The 17,388-nt window shown below is 39.6% G+C and overlaps 2 non-coding genes and 1 pseudogene across 2 annotated transcripts; all 3 read right to left on the bottom strand.

Moving 5' to 3' along the window:
• Positions 1-1,047: 1,047 nt before the first annotated feature.
• Positions 1,048-1,211, bottom strand: LOC140592898 (U1 spliceosomal RNA). The gene has a single exon (XR_011993350.1). It is a non-coding gene; the product is annotated as a U1 spliceosomal RNA (small nuclear RNA).
• Positions 1,212-2,144: 933 nt separating this feature from the next.
• LOC140592910 (U1 spliceosomal RNA) lies at positions 2,145-2,308 on the bottom strand. The gene has a single exon (XR_011993362.1). It is a non-coding gene; the product is annotated as a U1 spliceosomal RNA (small nuclear RNA).
• Positions 2,309-6,593: 4,285 nt separating this feature from the next.
• LOC111835385 (U1 spliceosomal RNA) lies at positions 6,594-6,733 on the bottom strand (annotated as a pseudogene).
• Positions 6,734-17,388: the final 10,655 nt, after the last annotated feature.

Genomic DNA, 17,388 nt, shown 5'->3' with positions numbered 1-17,388 from the left:
GTGACCCTGTTGTCCTACTCACCTGCCTACTCTGGGTCGCAGTGGGAAGGTAAAGCATCGACTCCCATAATCCTCTGCGCAGACATTCTCTGTATGCGAGTGATACAGTTCAATGATTCTTTTTCCTTCCAAACACTTGCAATGACTTTTCCATGGTAACCTTTAGTTTCGTCTCTGCGTTTCTTTGGTTTCACTTTCTGCCGAGGTCAGGAATTTTCTAAAGACACATTTGGGAAAATGCACTCTCCCGCACTGTTTTCTCTGCGTTCTCACAGCCTCGACAGATGTACGGCCGTCTCGCCGACCGTATCTGGCGGCTTGACGTCTGAATTGCATGATGAAATGTTCCACAGAAGAGACCAGCTGAGTACCCATTGCTCTGTCATGCTTAATATGAGAAGGAGCAAGAGCTCTAATCTGGGCTGAGGATAGAAGAAAAGTTGCAAGGGACTAAGACTTTAGACTTTCAACTGGATTATATGGCTCTGGCTCAGGTAAGACTGCTCTCACAGCTCAGCCTACCCTACCAGCAGTCTGCTCTGAATACAGCAAATGCTTTTTTGAAGCAAAGAGGAACGAGACTCTTTACCCTTTAATAAGAACCTGCGAGCCACAGCATGCTTACATTTTCCTCTCATCACCTGCTCATCCAACAAACATACTGCGTTCAGTAAGAAAGGCACCTGGAGATACATGCAGTTTCATCAGTCATGGTGCTCAGCCTACCACAGGCATGCTCAGATTAAATTCACCCTGAGAACCACGTGCAAAAAAACTTAGCAGAAGCAACAGACTGCTCACGTCTTTCGCTCTCTTGTTTGTCTTTGTCAGACGTGACCTTCTTGCGTTTTGCTAAAAAACGCCACAGAGAGAAAATGCTCAGATTAAAATCACCCTGAGAACCACGTGCAAAAAAACTTAGCAGAAGCAACAGACTGCTCATACGTCTTTCGCTCTCTTGTTTGTCTTTGTCAGACGTGACCTTCTTGCGTTTTGCTAAGAAACGCCACAGAAAAGAAGTTCTCTCTCGTTACATACCTCAAAAATCAGGCGAGAGCGCGAACGCAGTCCCCCACTACCAGAAATTATGCAGTCGAGATTCCCACATTTGGGGAATTCGCAGGAGTCAGCACAGCCGCAGTGCAATGGCTGGGCCTCACCCTGGGTGAACCACCTTCGTGATCATGGTATCTCCCCTGCCAGGTAAGTATGAGCTGAGCGAAGGCCATGTGACCCTGTTGTCCTACTCACCTGCCTACTCTGGGTCGCAGTGGGAAGGTAAAGCGTTGACTCCCATAATCCTCTGCGCAGACATTCTCTGTATGCGAGTGATACAGTTCAATGATTCTTTTTCCTTCCAAACACTTGCAATGACTTTTCCGTGGTAACCTTTAGTTTCGTCTCTGCGTTTCTTTGGTTTCACCTTCTGCCGAGGTCAGGAATTTTCTAAAGACACATTTGGGAAAATGCACTCTCCCGCACTGTTTTCTCTGCGTTCTCACAGCCTCGACAGATGTACGGCCGTCTCGCCGACCGTATCTGGCGGCTTGACGTCTGAAATGCATGATGAAATGTTCCACAGAAGAGACCAGCTGAGTACCCATTGCTCTGTCATGCTTAATATGAGAAGGAGCAAGAGCTCTAATCTGGGCTGAGCCTGAGGATAGAAGAAAAGTTGCAAGAGACTAAGACTTTAGACTTTCAACTGGATTATATGGCTCTGGCTCAGGTAAGACTGCTCTCACAGCTCAGCCTACCCTACCAGCAGTCTGCTCTGAATACAGCAAATGCTTTTTTGAAGCAAAGAGGAACGAGACTCTTTACCCTTTAATAAGAACCTGCGAGCCACAGCATGCTTACATTTTCCTCTCATCACCTGCTCATCCAACAAACATACTGCGTTCAGTAAGAAAGGCACCTGGAGATACATGCAGTTTCATCAGTCATGGTGCTCAGCCTACCACAGGCATGCTCAGATTAAATTCACCCTGAGAACCACGTGCAAAAAAACTCAGCACACGCAACAGACTGCTCATACTGTATGTCTTTCGCTCTCTTGTTTGTCTTTGTTAGACGTGACTTTCTTGTGTTTTGCTAAGAAACGCTACAGAAATGAAGTTCTCTCTCGTTACGTACCTCAAAATCAGAGAAAAGCGCGAACTCAGTTCCCCATTATCAGAAATTATGCAGTCGAGATTCCCTCATTTGGGGAATTCGCAGAAGTCAGCATAGCCTCAGTGCAATGGCTGGGTTTCACTCTGGGTAAACCACCTTCATGATCATGGTATCTCCCCTGCCAGGTAAGTATCAGTTGAGTGAAGGTCATGTGACCCTGTTGTCCTACTCGCCTGCCTACTCTGGGTCGCAGTGGGAAGATAAAGCATTGACTCCCATAATCCTCTGCGCAGACGTTCTCTGTATGCGAGTGATACAGTTCAATGATTCTTTATCCTTCCAAACACTTGCAATGACTTTTCCGTCGAAACCTTTTGTTTCGTCTCTGCGTTTCTTTGGTTTCACCTTCTGCCTAGGTCAGGAGTTTTCTAAAGACACATTTGGGAAAATGCACCCTCCCGCACTGTTTTCTCGGTGTTCTCACACCCTGGATAGATGTAAGGCCGTCTCGCCAACCGTATCTGGCGGCTTGACGTTTGAAATGCATGTTGAAATGTTCCAAAGAAGAGACCAGCTGAGTACTCATGTACAACAACATTCCGGTTCCAGCTGAGTGAACACTGGCGTGATTTGCTGCTGCTGCTCACCGGTATCTTTTTCTATTTTTATATTTGGTTTTCTGGCGTCTACCTCTGTGATGTTGTCTGGTAGGATCTGTGTACTGTTCGTATTTGTCTGGACTCTCATGTCGTTGGTGCATCGACCCGGTTTTGGACTTTACTAGTATATAGCTGACGAGCTCCTCCGACTTCGTTTTCACCTGGCTGCTCCACCGCCGGCTGTGCTTCATCTTTACACGGACATTCCATTCCTCCCTCGCCGAAAGTATATTCATCGGGGCTCTCGCCGGAATTTTCATCATGACAGCTCCAAACCAATACAATCCTTCTGGTCCACTTCTCACTGTTTTCCACAAAACTCCGACCAGGCTGTTGACCACAGTGTATTAGCCAGCCTGACCAGGTCGGCTAACACTTTTGCCAAGTCTGATAGCACTTGTGTCAACTTTGGTCTGCTCAACATCCGCTCGCGTACGAGCAAGGGACATGTCGTCCAAGATCTCCTCACCGACCGTAAGTTTGATTTTTTCTATTTGACTGAAACGTGGCAACAGCCCAAAGATTTTTCCCAGCTCAACGACTCCACTCCCCTGGGGATTGTTTATACCTGTCATCCTCGGGAGTTCGGCCGTGGTGGAGGTCTCGCGGTAATTTACCTGTCTTCAGTTCTTTTGAATCCGTTGTTTGTCAACTCTCGGGACCTATTCCAACTGTTGTAGCTGCTATCTACCACCCTTCAAAGTCAAATTCTGATTTTATAAGAGACTTTGCCTATTTGCTGACCCACTTGGCTACTGTATTTCCTAATATAATACTCCTGGGAGATTTTAACATACATATGGACAACAGTAATCATCCTCTCACCAAAAACTTTTCATCCTGCCTCGATAGCTTCAGTTTTAATCAATATATAAACTTTCCCACTCATACTAAGGGCCATACTTTGGACTTAGTTTGCTGCTCTGGACTAACTCCTTTCAACTGCAAGGCTGATGAACTAGCAATCACTGATCATCTGCTACTCTCTTTTAATGTTAAAATTACCCTTTCTATATCCAAGAATCCTCGCACCATCTCCTTCCGTAACATCAAAAAAATTAATCCTGACACCCTTTCTTTTGCTTTTTCAAGACTTTTGCATTTCAATAACCTGCTCACCTTAGATGATCTGGTTTCTCATTATAACAGTAGTCTTAATAGTATTTTAAACTCTGTTGCTCCATTAAAAACCAAATCTGTATCATTTTCTCAGTCAGCACCCTGGTTTACAGCTGAACTCAGGCTTATGAAAGCAAAAGGTCAATGGCTTGAACGTCTTTATAAGAGAACTGGTCTCACAATCCATAAAGAAATGTATAGTAATCATATTTCATATTATAAGGAATGCATTAACCAAACCAAATCCACTTATTTTACTAACATTATCTGTTCTAATGAAGATTCCACTAAATCACTGTTTTCACTGCTTAACTCGTCTTTCAAGCCACCAGATTTTCTACCTGTTCACCTCTATTCATCTTCCTTCTGTGACTCTCTAATGCTATTTTTTATTGAGAAAATTCACAAAATCCATCAAGACTTGGCTTCTGATGTTTCTTACCTCCCTCGAAATTATGTTGCCATCACATTGTTTTTCTGCTTTTCAGCTCCCCTCTGTTTCTGATATTTCAGATCTCATCTGTAAGTCAAAATCCTCCACCTGTCAGTTAGATCCCATTCCTACAGCTCTAGTCAAAGCCTGTCTACCCTCTTTGCTTCCCCTTATCTTTGCAATCATTCACTCTTCACTTACCACTGGAACTGTTCCTGTCTCTTTCAAAACTGCTGCTATCACCCCAATATTGAAAAAAACAGGTCTTGATCCTAATAATTTTGATAATTTCCACCCTATTTCAAATTTACCATTCCTTTCAAAAATTCTTGAAAAAATAGTTGCAACACAGATCCATTCTCACTTAACTAATAATAATTTGTATGAACAGTTTCAGTCTGGTTTTTGCCTCCTCCATAGCACTGAAACAGCTCTCATAAAAATAACCAATTACCTTCTTATGGTAGCTGACTCTGGTTTTCTTACCATTCTTATTCTTCTTGATCTAAGTGCAGCCTTCGATACTATCTCTCACTCTGTTCTCCTTAGTAGGTTAATCTCCATTGGTCTCTCTGATACACCATTACACTGGTTTAAATCATATTTGTCTGACCGCACTCAGTTTATCCAGCTTAAATCATTCACTTCTCAGCCTTCTCCTGTTGTCACTGGTGTGCTCCAGGGATCTGTCCTGGGGCCCCTTCTCTTCAATATCTACCTTCTTCCTCTTGGTCATATTTTCCGTAAATATAATATTCATTTTCACTATGCCGATGACACCCAGCTTTATTTGTCCACTAAACCTGACTCCACTCTTCCTCCACCTTCCCTTAGCCTCTGTTTAGCTGAACTTAAATCTTGGTTTTCTTCAAACTTTCTTAAACTTAATAGTAATAAAACAGAGTTTCTTCTGGTAGGCTCTAAATCAACACTATCCAAAATTGTTTTTTTCCTATTACTATAGATAACTCTTTAGTTTCCGCGTCCCCATATGTGAAAAGTCTTGGTGTCATCCTTGAAAGCACTTTATCTTTTAATTCACATCTCAATAATATCACTCGGTCCGCATATTTTCATCTGTGCAACATTAATCGTCTCCGTTCATCTCTCACCCCACAAGCCACCGCCATTCTTGTCCATAGCCTTGTCACTTCCCGGATCGATTACTGTAATCCATCCATAAGCTCCAACTTGTCCAGAACTCTGCTGCTCGTATTATCACCAAGACCCCTTCTATCCACCACATCACCCCTGTTCTGCAGCAGCTTCACTGGCTCCCGGTTAAAGATCGCATCAACTTCAAAATCCTTCTGTATACATTTAAGGCCATCCACCACCTCTCCCCTCCATATTTGTCTGATTTGGTTCAGGTCGCCACTCCATCTCGTTGCCTCAGATCCTCTTCCTCTCTTCTTCTCTCTGTCCCTTCCCACCGTCTTGCCACCATGGGGAGCAGAGCTTTCTGTTGCTCTGCTCCCCGGCTTTGGAATTCGCTTCCTCCTGACATTAGAAACATTACTTCTCTTCCTCTTTTTAAATCTAGACTCAAAACTCACTTGTTTAAAATTGCTTATTCAACATATCCTTTTTTTATTCTGTCTTTTTAATTTGGATTGTTTTATATAGATTTTGTAAAATGTTTGTTTTTTATCATTTGTTGTGTACAGTGTCCTTGAGTGTCTTGAAAGGCGCTTTTAAATAAAATTTATTATTATTATTATTATTACCCTTTGCTCTGTCATGGTTAATATGAGAAGGAGCAAGAGCTCGAATCTGGGCTGAGCCTGAGGATAGAAGAAAAGTTGCAAGAGACTAAGACTTTAGACTTTCAACTGGATTATATGACTCTGGCTCAGGTAAGACTGCCCTCACAGCTCAGCCTTGGCCTATGAGCAGTCTGCTCTGAATACAGCAAATGCTTTTTTGAAGCAAAGAGGAATGAGACTCTTTACCCTTTAATAAGAACCTGCGAGCCACAGCATGCTTACATTTTCCTCTCGTCACCTGCTCATCCAACAACCGTACTCCGTTCAGTAAGAAAGGCACCTGGAGATACATGCAGTTTCATCAGTCATGGTGCTCAGCCTACCACAGGCATGCTCAGATTAAATTCACCCTGAGAACCACGTGCAAAAATACTCAGCACAGGCAACAGACTGCTTATACCTCTTTCGCTCTCTTGTTTGTCTTTGTCGGACGTGACCGTCTGGCATTTTGCTAACAAACGCCACACAAAAGAAGTTCTCTCTCATTACGTACCTTAAAATCAGGGGAGAGCGCGAACGCAGTCCCCCACTACCAGAAATCATGCAGTCGAGATTCTCACATTTGGGGAATTCGCAGGGATCAGCACAGCTGCAGTGCAATGGCTGGACCTTTCCTTTGGTGAACTATTCAGCTCAGCTTTGGCTTTGGAGAACTCTGCTCTGACAACAGTAGATTTTGTGTCGAACAAGGAAGAATGAGACTCTTTAGCTGTTTAATAATAATCTGTCTGCTATATTGTAATTACATTATCGGCTGCTGTAAATTTTTAGGTTTTCTGCCTTCACTTTGTAAATCAGTAGTAGTATTAGCAATTCAATGTACTTGATTTCAGAATAATCTCTTATGTATAAATTTAATAGTTTAGAAGCTAGTGAATGAGATCCAGGAAACGTGAGGTAGAGGGAAGTCTGAGATAAGGAAACTGCGTAAAACACCCCTGGAATGGAAAACAAGAGACAAAACAACATTTGTTTAGTTACTGTTTTTTTTTCAACTTTGTTGAAACATCGTAGTAAATGAAGACAGATGACCAAAATAATTCTACAGCACAGTGTGAAAATGCCAGTGAGAGGCCAAGCAGTGGTTGTGGGTTGGTATCGGGTAAGACATCCAGCTAGTGATCATCAGGGGCAGTTGCACAAAACACCTCAAGTTAAGATTTTCCTTAAAGTCCAAGTTAAGGTCTCCTTAAAATAAAGTTGGTTGCACAAAACACCCTTAAATCTCCTCCTTAAAGTTTCCTTAACATTTTCTCTTAAGTATTTAAGTTTTTCTCCTTATCTTGGCCTTATACTTAAGGAATCCCTTAACGGTTGCACAAAAGACCTTAGCAACCAAACTAAGGGAAAAAAATTAAGGTACCTCTAACCGAGTTTATGATAATAAATAACGAAAATGAACGAATCCCAAAAAGAGTGTTCCGCGACCGGGAGAACCCCTTAGATACGCTTAATGATGAGCAATTGATTTTGCTTTATAAATTTGACCGGCAGTCAATTTATGATTTGTATGACTGTCTACAGTTGGATCACTCCACAATCTGAAGCTGTGCTCTCCCAGCTGCATTGCAATTAATGATCACTCTGCGGTTTTATGCTATGGGCTCGATCGTTCCTTGCTGTAATAGGCGATGTATCTCATGTCCACAGGTCAATGGTATGCCGCATCATTCACCGAATTTCAAATGCCATTGCCCGTCTGTTGAACACCGTGGTGAAATTCCCCTCTAAACAAAAAGAGGATGAAATAGCCACACACTTCTTTAATGTAGCCGGCTTCCCAAGAGTGTGCGGGGTGATAGACGGGACCCACATCAGGATTCAAGATCCCGTACAATATGAAGATCAATTTATTAACAGAAAAAATCAATATTCAGTCAATGTCCAGTTAGTTTACAATCATGAACATAAAATAACTAACGTTGTAGCACAACGTAGACTTCTTGAATTAATTTTCATTGCAATTTCCTCCCACATTAGTTGTTTTCTGTTTGCTGTTATTTGCGGATCAAATTTACTTTTTAGTATATTCTTTCTTTTATTGTATTCCTCCAAAAGTATAATCTTTTCCTCCACTGACCAATTTGGCTTTCTTGTCTTCTTTTCTCCCATTTTTTTTTAACTTTGTGAGTAACTTTGTGAAGCGATAATGGGTATCAGAAGCAGACGCGAGTACAAGCATATGAACGGTCTGCATGGAAACGGGACAATTTTACGGCTGTAAAACGTCTTTCAATGTTGTAAATCCCTTAATGTTTTTCCTTAACTAAGGAAACCTTTTAAGGGGTTCTGTGCAACACCCTTAAATAAATCCATTAGCTAAGGAGAAATTAAACTTTAAGTGTCATACTTAAGGGGAAAACTTAAGGTGTTTTGTGCAACTGGCCCCAGGTCTTTACTTACAGGTAACCTAGCTAATGACACCCAGCTGGACTTTCCTACTTTAAATAACTATGTTAGCGTAAAGAGATTAGGATTACCATGAGCTGTAAACATATTTCCTCCTTCCAATTAAAAATTCTTAAGTAACTGATTACAATAGCACTTTTCAGTTTGCCCAGCATTTTAATAACTAATTCTAGTATAACATGCAAATTACAAGATAAAAGATACTTTATTCGTCACATACATGGGTATACAAGTACATGTAGTGAAATGTGCCCTGAACGACTCTTAGACTGTGCAAATCAAAAATAGGATTAAGAATGTCAACAAGTTAACAATTTTACAATAAACTAAAAAGTTACAATGAAATATATACATAATATAGAGAAATACAGAAGTCCTAATATAGAAAATTATCTTAAGGTTAAAACTGTACATATATATGATGACAAAACTATGTATTTAAAGTGCAGGTGACATAAGTATAAATATAAGCAGCAAAAGTGGAGGAAAATGTAGTTACAGATTGTTAAAAAAATAGTATTATCAGTACTCTTTTTTTTTTTTTTTGCAAGAAACTGCATTCTGGTGAAAGAAAACTTGTATTTCCTTGAATCATGGACTTTGTCCTAATCCTTAATCACAGCTTACATCTAGCTTTTAGCAAGTAATTCCACTCTTTTCTGTTTTCAGTAATATTAGTTTGCCTAGGGTGGCTGGGCAGCCATTTGATCTTGGATCCCCAGAGGTTTTTTTCTCCTTACTCTGGAATTTTTGGTTTTGGTTCTCCATTGTCATGTGGCTTTCTTTTTAAAATGCCTTTCCTTCCTTTTTCCCTTTATCTCTAATATTGTTTACTGTATCACAACACATCCATGTAAAGCACATTGGGACAACATTGTTGTGAAAGCCACTATATAAAAATAAATAGAATATTTTCTGGTGTGGGGCTTTCAGATTCATCTTTGATGCCAGTGCATTCAAACCCTGATAAAAACTTGTAAAAGGAAAGCAATTTTTTGGAACATCTATAGACACTACCACAACACCAATCACAGAGAATCAATCAGCATACAATAAGAAACACCTGGGGGGGAAGAAAAGGAAAAAAAAAAAGCGGTTGAGACTAATATCCGTGGCATACCATCCGCCATCATAGTGGGTTTCTAAATATAGTTTTCTTTCACTAGAATGCTTTGTTTCTTGTAAAAAAGGCAAAAAAATAGGACTGATTATATTGTTAAATTTATAATAAAATAAATTGCCTCATTGACTGAATCATTTGCTCAATTTATTTGTCTGTCCACCTGATGTTGACTTAACTGTATAATTAACATTACATCCATTAGCTGTTGTTGGTTATCTTACCTGATTTTACTTGGCCAATTTTTTGGTCCAAAAGTACAGCATTTCCTAGTAATTTAGATGTAATTACTACAATTAGTCATTGAAATGTTGGGCAAACTCAAAAGTGCTCAGTTACTTAAGAATTTTTAATTGGAAGAAAGAAATAATTTTTACAGTGTGGTTTGTCAAGCTTAAGATGATATTGGAAAAAAATAAACCTTTCACAGAAAAATTGATAATTCAAATGCAGAAAAGACAAAATATGAAACACAACGCTTCTATCTTTGATTCTCCAAGCAACCAGCTGCCGGTAGCCTTCGTCCATCCTGCTGATCCTGTATCATCATTACCAGATTGTTACTCAAACTAGGACCTCCTCTATTCAGCAAGGGCCTACTGATCATCTCTTCATCCATATTCTATCCATTGAACCTGGTCGGGGTTGTGAGGATGCCAAGGGCCCATCTGAGGAGACATTAGTTTCACTCCCTCCAGGAAATACGCGACACCATGGTTCTTCTGGTTACTGATGGATTTATTCCTTTACAATCTTTCACCATCGACAGATTCTTTTTGTATATCCACCGTTCAAACTATTCACAGAGAACAGCTAACAGGCATTCACGTTACATATATTGAAAACTTAAAATACAGCAAACAACTAAAACATGAATAAACTCAAACATACCTCGCTGGCTGCACACAACCGAGAGGGAATGAGTCCTTTTACAGAGAATATCAGTCTCCGAAAGGTTGAAACTTAAATAATACTTTTTACTGCCTTTAGCTGGCTAGTCCCCTCTTTTCCTTCTCCCTTTTCGTCCGTAAGAAGAGAGAGCACAAATGAAATGGTTTCGGGTGCAACAAATATTGAAATGAAGTTCCTTGATATTCCAAAAACAAATTGACCTAATTAAATTATGTAAGCAAAAAGAAAATATAAATAATACAAATCATGTGTGACAGTTACAATTAGGCTTATTTTTTATATGACTATTAGGCTTGGAGGATATAAGGGTCCGGGGCACCGTAAACAAGTTGCCAGTGACAGGGGCCTTAAAAAATTTGGAACATACACTGTAAAAAAAAAAAATGTTCAGCCAACTCAAAAATTCAAGGCAAAATGCTGCGATAACATTTTTGAGTTAAGTCAACTCAGTTACAAAAGTTCAACAAATTACCTATAGACAGAGGTTCAGCTAACTTTGACTTAAGAGTTAAAGCAACACTAATACAAGTTAGATTAACCTACACTGTAAAAAAAATGTTCAGTCAACTCAAAAATTCAAGGCAACATGCTGCAATACATTTTTGAGTTAAGTCAACTCAGTTACAAAAGTTCAACAAACCTATAGACAGAGGTTCAGCTAACTTTGACTTAAGACTTAAGGCAACACTAATACAAGTTAGATTAACCTAGGTACAAAGTTTCAATAAACTTAGATTGTTAAATTGTCAACGCTATTTTGCAAGTTCTATTAACATAGGTTCAGAGGTTTATTCAACTTTGTTGAAGGAGTCAAGTTAAATTTAAATAAACCTGCCTTGTTTAGGTGACATTTTAAGAGTTACTGTTTTCATTAACTTTTTTAAATAGCAAGATTCAACTGTAATATTTCAAGTTGCCTTGTTTAGAGTACTAAAAACATATTACTATTAGAACCTACAGGCTAAAAAGGAAACATTGGATCAACTTAAAATATTACTTAATTTTTTCAAACTTTTTTCAAGTTTGGTTAATATAATTTTTTCAAGTCAGTTCAACTTAAAGTAGTCAAGCTAATACATTAGATTTTTGCACTTAAAACCAATAAAACTGCTCATTCTCAACTAATAAATATAATTTGAAAGAACTAAATAACCCAAAAGCCAGTTTACTGCAACAGTCCACTTTATTACAACACATTGTTGCATCCTTGCATAAATAGCTATAAACAAGATACAGTGGCCAGAAACAGTACCTTTTGTCTTTAGACCACAACTTGGATTGAAAACCAATGAAATCATTCTGCTCATTTAATATTCAGATTTTCATTAAGCTTAATTTTTAGAAACCCACCACAATTGAGGATGGTATGGCACTGATATTAGTCTTTGCCACCTTTGACAGCTTACTGCTTTTGGTTTGATGTATATTAATTGGTCTAAGTGCTGTTATTCTTATGTGTATGTATCCCCTAAGAAATCTTGTTGTGCTTTGCAACACGTTCTTTCAAAGTATATCAAATACGGAGGTACATACTGTATGGTCTGGATGCATTTCCTAGAGGGTCTTGGCTGTGAATCAAAGCGAAGCAAATCATTTTCCATATCATTTTCTTTGAGCCATAGAGGATACTCCATCTGAACTACTCACTGGCAAGCAGACTAAATCCATGTATGTGGTTTTTGTTCTCTTGCCCTATTCATCACAATCATGGTGGATTAAAAAAATATTAAGTCAAAGACAGTACTGTGTCATACTATACAAATATACATCCAGCACCATTGGTCTAAAGGGGAGTGGGTGGTACCAGGAGCTGCACAGAAACTGTTCTGAAACCTTTCTAAATATGTTAATCAGCAAAGGGCGGGACCTGCAATCAAATACACCACTACAACATTAAAATACAAATCACTCGGGAGACACACCCAGTACGTTTCCTAGAGTTTTTCATCTGTCTTGATATCAACATGCTATAAAACCACCAAGACCACAGCTCTCTAGTCTCTAAGATCAGTCAGAACTGAGCCAGCAAAACTTCAATATAAGAAGAAAAAAAAAAAGCTGCAAGGTCCTTTTTGGTCAGAGTCTTTCTCATGATGGTGGGTAAATCTGGGATGGCTCTTCTGATCTTCATGACTTCTTGTGCGCATATTAAAATGGGGCAGCTAAAAAATTAAAGTTGAACACATTAAAGAAAATTATACATCAATCCTACGTGAAACTTGTGACACTTTTTTCAGTGGGTTCTAATGGTAATATAAGTTTTTTATTACGCTAAACAAGGCAACTTGAAATATTACAGTTGAATCTTGCTATTTAAAAAAGTTAATGAAAACATTAACTCTTAAAATGTCACCTAAACAAGGCAGGTTTATTTAACCTCCTGAGACCCGACCTAATCATTTATGTCCATTGTAGTGGACATTGTATTTTTGCATTTATTTTTTCACTGATGTTGGGAAACGTATTTATTCTTGTTGTGCACTAAAGAGGACATGCTGTGAAATTAAAATAAGAATAAATTTGAAAAAATCTAAATTGTAAGATCTCTTATTTCCTCCAAAGACAAATAACCTACAATTGAAGGACACTTTTTTCCTTGGGTCTCAGGAGGTATTTAATTTGATTCCTCAAACAAAGTTGACTAAACCTCTGTACCTATGTTAATCGAACTTGCAAAATAGTGTTGACAATTTAACAATCCAAGTTTATTGAAACTTTGTACCTAGGTTAATCTAACTTGTATTACAGTGTTGCCTTAACTCTGAAGTCAAAGTTAGCTGAACCTCTGTCTATAGGTTTGTTAAACTTCTGTAATTGAGTTGGCTAGCTTAACTCAAAAATGTTATCGCAGCATGTTGCCTTGAATTTTTGAGTTGGCTGAACATTTTTTTTTTACAGTGTAATTGGATTGGTCTGAGTTGGGGCCAATATGATGTACTTTCATGGGGCCCACAATATCTAGCAGTACCCCTGATAAGGGTCACTGTCACTTCCAGAGGGCCTTCAGCAATGGTCCCAGGCAGAGAAATACACAAGAAACAAATCATCAGTGTAGGAATTATTAGCTCAGGTAAATTTTAATATCTCCACCAATATGTTTGAAATTAATTAAAGTTTAATTAATTATTATTTAATGCTGATTATTAACCAATCGTTATGCCGAATGGTCGGCTCCTCCAAACTCAATTGCGGTATCCCTGTGAGTCTGTTAATGTGAGACTTAAATGGGATGCACTAATTACCAGTATCGCTTAGTAACCTGGGTTAGAAGGCTCGTCCAGCGAGCTGCATCACCAGGTAATGTAAATGATTGGTAGCGAAGCTCCCCTCACGGCCGATGAGAGAGAGTCTCACGATGTTTCAGGCGAGTTTGAGGTTCAGAGCGTGTAGCAAGATCGCACAGAGGCAGGAACTTAGTGTGAGTACTCAATGACGGAGGCTGAAGTTGTGTAAAAGACATGCATTTATTCCTAGCTAACACTACAACTAACATAAGACAGACATTACACCTAACACAAACAACAAACACGAAATAACGGAATAAAACAAACAATGTAATTATGAAAATGCAATGACCGGATTTTAAATGAGTAACCTGAAATGGAAAATACTGTTCTGCAAAGCAAGCACAGTTTGTGGAAACACGACCCTAAAGTCTTATAGCAGGTTAACAGAACAGCCTAAGTTCTTAGAATGAAAGGAAGTTGGTTTACTTGGTTGAAGAGTGGGGGGGTCTTGGCAGTTGATGGCAGAGCTGTTGAGCTGATGGCACTCAGGAAGGCGCGGCGTTTGGAGCAGTGGAGTGGAGCCCCTTTGGATTCTTTCTCCTGGTGAAGCTTTGTCTTGGGTGCTGTTCTCTGTTCAGCTGGGCCTTCACCGGAGGGCTTCTTGTGGGCTTCTCTTCTCCCGGGCTGATGGTCTTTTCTGTGCTGCTGATGATCGTTCTGCGCTTGATGATCTGTTTGCCCTGGCTGATAGTTGTTGTCCTTGTTCTGCTCTCCCTTTGTTCTGAGGTGCCAGGGTTTTATGCTGTAAAGTTCATGAATAGGGATGACCAGGAATTCGACTCCTGGCCCAATGGCTGGCCATCCATTTGGCGGGTTTTTGGAAGGGGGTCTGTATCAGTCCTTTTGGGATTTATGACTTGACTGATTCTCCCTTTACTGATGATTTTCATTAAGCTGTTATAACCTTTGATACATCCACTTTTATGGTAATCACTGACCAGATTTGGAATCAGGGGTGATTAACAATCAGTTGACACCAAACATGCCATACCAGCTTCACAGGTACATACCTCATACCATCTGCATTCATTGATTAAACAATTAGTTATTTTATCTATGTGACTGATTCACATCAGTATAGGATACAGGTATTTTGGGCTGCACCTCAAAAGATGTTACACTTTGTGCAGATATTACATCAAATATTCATATTACAAACAGCACATCTTATCCATAGATAGGCGTGGCCGTTAGTTTGTGGTAAGATCAATATAAGTTGCACATCTGGAAACAACATATTTTGTTTGGTGTGGCTTATGCCAATTCATCTTCTCCAGAATGGCTAAGATACACCTTAATTCAGTTCTTTTAACATAGCATGTTAGAACAAAGAAACTTGGTGACGGTCCACCAAGATCAGATAAGGACCACAAAGGAATGTTGGAAGAGAAGGGGGGGTTTTAACAAAGAAGACTCTCTAAAAGATAGGACACATTGGTTACACTCACTTTCCAGATTCTTCTGGTATACCATGAGAACATATATACAATGGTAGCTATACCTATCTATTTATTTAAATTTATATGTGTTCAAGTGCAAAGGGGTAAAATAGGTGATACTCCGTGAACATGGTTATAAGGGTGGCACACAAAACACTAAGATTGTCTAAGGACACATACAAACATAACTTATCTGTATATTGAGACTAGTAGTCATGAGTAAATCAATATACAGGGTATACAAAAGCCAAACTTAAATGAAACTTCCTTTAGGGTGTTCGTCTGTTGGATGAGTGGTATGTAAGACAGGATGTCTGGGGAGGGGGTTGTGTGCCAAGTCCAGGGACCCCTGTCCTTGAGGTCCACTCTGCTTGTCTGTGGGTCCCTAAATCCTTGGGGTAATAAAAGTTTGAGTGCAGGCCTCCCTTGTTATCTGTGTGTGTTTGTGTGTGTTTATGTGTGTAACCCCCCTTTGGTACCTCTCGTACCAGGCTCGGCCTTGTCTCAGGCCACCTGGAATTTAGGCCCTGTGATATGTGCACGTGTGATCCTACATCAGGTTCACATTCATTTGAAATTCATACAGATGATGACAGTCACATTGTACAAAGTCTTTAATTTCCCCATTGAATGATGTGCTGGTTTAACTAAATTTGAAACAAGGCCAGTATATTTAAGATATACTTAGAAAAGTAGATGGTTTCAATCCACAACTTAAAGAAGCAACATCTCAGTACCATGAGGAAGTGCAAAGTGAAAATTAGTGTTTTAATCTCAGGATTGTGTGAGAATTCTCCTTAGTTGGAGGAAAGGTCAGGAAGCTTTTATTAAGACAAGATGTTTCCCAGGACACTGAACCTATATTTTTGAGAAATTATCCAGTAAAGGACCACTTTATTTTTTTTTAGACTTTTTATACATCAGTTTTTCTGTCAGTATTTCAAGAAATGGAGTTCTTTAAGAATAATGACTTTGATATAAGTAATTCATAGGGTTTGCAGAGCTTTTTTCCTGAAATATGGACAATTGCCTGAACACTGATGTAAACTGAGCACCCCATATCACTTATAGATAAAATTACTGCATGTGGCAGTCCATTTACTTAGTTGTACATACAAAAAAGAATATGGTCCCAGTTTAAATGCCTGTTAACCTAATACAGTGGTGCCTGCAGTTCACAAATGCCGTGACCCACGAACAATGTGGTTTGTAACCACAAACTTCATGAAAAAAATGCATTGGTTTACATTCAAAATTTGGCTGATGAACAGATCCCTCCACCAGACTCCTTTTTTTTTTATATACGAGTGCAGTACAAGTGGGGCAAAAGTCTCAGCATGTCCTGCATGTAATTGTAAATAGAAAAGCCACAACAGACACCCAAAGAGCACTAAACCCAAATATACAGAAGGGAAACACAAGGTTGTGTCGGAGAGAGTGATCAGCCCCCCCCGGCTGCTGGCCCACAGAGTATGAGACACGCGCTGTTTTACTTGTACAAGGGGAGCCACACCTTCTACAGTGAGTTACAGTGATGGCTTCCAAGGTGTGGCCCCTGACAGAGTTTATTTATACTATAAGGTAAACATACTGATCAGGTTACATTGTGGGTGTGAACAACATTTGGAATGGGATAGGATGCAATGGGAAAGTGGGAGTGGGAACAGGAACAACAGAACGTACAGCAGAGGTGGGCTCATCTGCTGCACGTGATGGAAAATTACTGGTAAACACTTACACAGCGGTTTCATGAAACAAGTTATGCATCCTTGAGAATACACGTGAGTGATAATATATATATACAATTTCAACCCAACAGTTGTCAGACACCAAACTGCAAGAAGCACACACGGTGGGAGATTTACACACACTAAATATATGCGAGGATCGGACTGGGTATACACAAGACATGGGCAAACATACGCGCGGCAATTGGGAAATGCAACCATTAACATTAACAAAACTGTTATGACACGTTTATCAGTGCATGTATGTGTATATTTTTGTGCATGGATTATAAGCTACAATGCTGGATAAGGCTGTAACTGTGTGCTGTGCCCTGACGAACCAATGCCCAACTTTAAGCTTAATAAAGGTTTTAATAAAGAGCGTGATTTCCCCGGCAAGCA

Source organism: Paramormyrops kingsleyae, chromosome 9, assembly GCF_048594095.1.
Source record: "Paramormyrops kingsleyae isolate MSU_618 chromosome 9, PKINGS_0.4, whole genome shotgun sequence".
NCBI lineage: Eukaryota > Metazoa > Chordata > Actinopteri > Osteoglossiformes > Mormyridae > Paramormyrops > Paramormyrops kingsleyae.
Note: the sequence above shows the minus strand (reverse complement) of the source record. Positions and strands in the feature narration are given on the sequence as shown.